This window comes from Pteropus vampyrus, unplaced genomic scaffold (genome assembly GCF_000151845.1).
Source record: "Pteropus vampyrus isolate Shadow unplaced genomic scaffold, Pvam_2.0 Scaffold28, whole genome shotgun sequence".
In the NCBI taxonomy this organism is placed as follows: domain Eukaryota; kingdom Metazoa; phylum Chordata; class Mammalia; order Chiroptera; family Pteropodidae; genus Pteropus; species Pteropus vampyrus.
This window is the reverse complement of record NW_011888809.1, coordinates 2,205,153-2,208,891: the sequence shown is the minus strand read 5'-3', so window position 1 is coordinate 2,208,891 and position 3,739 is coordinate 2,205,153. Positions and strand designations below refer to the sequence as shown.

Genomic DNA, 3,739 nt, shown 5'->3' with positions numbered 1-3,739 from the left:
CCTTCCTTCCTTCCTTCCTTCCTTCCTTCCTTCCTTCCCTGAAGTTGCTTCAGGGATGCTATGAATGGGCTCTGGGATATGATTGCCAGACAAAATTCAAGATACCCAGTTAAATTTTAATGTTAGATAAACAATGAATATTGCATGAGCCAATAGTTTAATTTCTATACTAAAAAATTGTTTATCTAACATTCAAATTTAACTGGTCATCTTGTATTTTTCTTTGCTAAGTCTGGCAATCCTACCTGGATATTCTTTAAGCTAAAACAATTTGCCCTAAATCTAGTAAAATTTCTCAAAGTGTCTGATATTTGGATGCTTCTCTTCAGTGCTGATGCAGATTTTCCCTTGCTTTACATGTCTTTGGACTTTTTTTTTTTAACTTTTGGAGTTGGGAGGGAAAGGAATCAACCATGTCTTTTCAAACTGCCATTTTTTCCCAGAAGTATAAAAGTTTTATGAAAAAAAAAATATTGAATTAGAAGGTTATGAAGTAGGAGATCATTCATGGCATATCATCTGGAACAAATAGGTTATAAAGCATAGGGTAAGATCCCATTTCAGTTTAAAATATGTTTCTTTAAAATGATAGAAATAATTTTTAATAAGATTCTAAAGTCAGATCTCAATTAAACTCCTGGTCTACTTTTCCAACAGTTTTGCCTTGGACAGGTTATTTAGCTTTGCCAAATCTTTTTCTTATCTTTAAAGGGAGCAGACAGTCTCCTTTGTAAATTTAGTTTATTTCAAGTAATGAGATAACCAGCACATCCTAGACTTTCTCTACTTGTACACTGAGTGGAAAAGCATACACAAGACATTCTTCATAATGGGATTACCCTATAAACTATTTAATTTTTTTTATGACATATTCTAGGGAGTCTTAGACTAAGTTTGAGAATATTCTTCAATCTATTTTGTAAGTCTGGAAAAATAAAAGGACTTTAGTATTTAGATACATAGTTTCCAGGATATATGTGTATGTATTTTACTGTATATTCAGTTTTATATTAAGTTTAGTTGTTTGTGAACTCAGAAAAATATATAAATGGAGGATAGTACATTATTTGCTCTTTTGCAGACTTGGAATTCGGTCTGATTTTCATTCTAATCATCTGCCAAGCCATCCGGGACTTCAAGATCAAGGTCTAGGTAAAAAGCAGGCCCCTCAGGTCTTTTGTTTTCAGGGCCACACTTTAGTCTTATCCTGGGAAGGGTGAAAAAAAAATAGAAAAGGAAAACCAAGAGGAAAAAGAATCTTTTCTTTGTAAATCCTGACCAAACTTTAGTCAGACTCCTTCTTCTCAACTAGGTCTCAACTTTGGTCTTACTCCATGCCTCCTTACCAGGCCTGCACAGCCCCGTTTTAGCAAGAATCCTGCCTAGTCACTTTAGAGAGAATCCCCCACACTGAATATCTGATCACCCTCAATATCTAATCAAGTTCCTCATCCCCTACATTTGACATCTGAGTGCTTGGACTGCCTTCAGCAAGAATTCTAAATTGATTTAGCAAATTCTCCTATCCTTGATGTCTCCACTTAGTAAGTTTTCATCTACAAACCCCTCTCTCTGCTCCTTGGTTGTAAATCCCCATTTGCTTTTATTATATTCAGAATTGAGCCTGATCTCTCTTCCTATTGTAGTAGTTTTGACACCTAATGCAATAGTCTTGAATAAAGCCTTCCTTACCATTTAAAATTTTTTAAATTTATTTTTTTAATTACAGTTGACATTCAATATTATATTAATTTCAGGTGTACATCATAGTGCTTAGACATTTATATAATTTACTGAGTGATTCCGCTGATAAGTCTAGTACCCAACCTGGTCCTATAGTTACTACAATATTATTGACTGTATTTCTTATGCCGTACTTTACATCCCCATGACTCTTTGGTAACTGGTCTTCCTTACCATTTTAACAAAAGTCTGGATAATTTTTCCTCCTCTTCCCCAATGTTTTATTGAGATATAGTTGACACATAACATTAGATAGATTTACAGTGTACAAGATGATGATTTGATACACGTACATGTTATGAAATGATTACCACGAAAAGGTTGGTTAACACATCCATCAGCTCACACAGTACTTTTTTTTTTTTTTGGTGTGCTGAGAACTTTTAAGATTTACTCTCTTAGCAACTTTGAAATATACAACACAGTATTGTTAGAATGATTTTTTTCTTTAACAACCTTGGCAAACCTAGCCGCAGGCTACCTCAGAGAACCACTTTTTAAGATGCAAAGACATAAATAGGAGCCAGAAGGAAAGGACAGTCCATGTGTAAGCAAATTCTTTAACATTTTAGTTCCTTCTATTCTTTGCTCAACCCTTTGCAAAATAAAGCCCCAAAGTGCTCTTGACCCGTATCAGATTTCTTCCTCTTCTGGAATGGAGTTTGTGTGTGGAAATCCTTGGGCTCCCCCTACTGGTTAGAGTGTGCATACGCGACTGACTGGCAAATTGTGTGGGGCGCAGGGAGGTGGGTGTTCTATTGTTAAAGTTAGGAAGCCCAGGCTGTTGCTTTCTCTCTCCAGGGAGCTAAGCTGAATATTAGTGTCCTGTCTGCACCTTAATGCAACTTATTTCTTCAGTCTTTGCTAGTTCTCCACTTGGGACTTATGAAATGGGTAGTTCAGCCCTTTTACAAGTGTTCTTTTGAGGTTTTCTCCAGGGAGCCAGAAAGCTAGGTCAGGAAATTCTATCAAGTGCAACCCAAGTGGTTTTCCAAGTGTGTTCTGTGGACCACCTGCCTAAGAATATCCTAAAGTGTTTATTTAAAATGAAGATTTCTGGGTCCTGCTCCAAATCTTCTGACTCAGAATTTTTGGGATTGAGGCAATTCGTATGCACATTAAGGTTTGGAAACCACAGCTACCTACTACTTGAGAAGGAATTTCCATTTATCTCATTTTAAATTATTCTGTATGGTCTATGGCCATGCCACCTTGAACATGCTGGATCTCGTCTGATCTTGGAAGCTAAGCAGGGTCATGCCTGGTTAGTACTTGGATGGGAGACCACCTTGGAATACCATGTGCTGTAGGCATTAGAAAAATAAATAAAATAAAATAAATAAAATTATACTGTATGATGCTGAAACCAAACTCATCAGACAAGGTTGCATGCACAATAAGCACGATGTAGGAAATATAGCACGCCAATTTTTTCATCCTAAAAGCAGAACGCAGCAACCACCCTTCCCTTATTCAACTCCTAAGTTAAAATTCTCAAATATTTTGAAAATACTTTCCTTCTCCCTTTTCTATCTTATTCTGTTCAATCTAGATAGAGGGGTCTTATTTACTCCTTCAGCTAATCCAGAGTTGGGTTAATTCTGCTCAAATGTCTCAAGTGTTCCATTTTTCCAAATTTCCAGGAGCATCAGGAGCGGGCCCTTCTCACAAAATTTTGAGAACCTAACCAACTGCACGTAAGCACTATTGCCTAAAAGCTAAGTATAATTTCTCTTTGGGAGCATGTTTAAAATGCAAATTCATAGGCTTCACTCTAAAAATTTCCAGTTTGGTAGGTCTTGGTTGGAGCCAGGAGTCTGCATTTTATCGAGCATCTGGGGATCTTGATAAAACTGATACAAGTGATCTTTAGACTATATTTTAGGAAACACTACCTTATATGCCAAAGTTTCTATAACACTACAGTATTGCTGGACTATTTTACAACCAAGTCCCATATAAATCTTATAAACTGCAGTTCTAAGCAAATATTTAA

The 3,739-nt window shown here is 36.3% G+C and overlaps 1 pseudogene; it reads left to right on the top strand.

The window, feature by feature from the left end:
- Positions 1-2,937: 2,937 nt before the first annotated feature.
- On the top strand, positions 2,938-3,056 carry LOC111737564 (annotated as a pseudogene).
- The last annotated feature ends 683 nt before the right edge of the window (positions 3,057-3,739 follow it).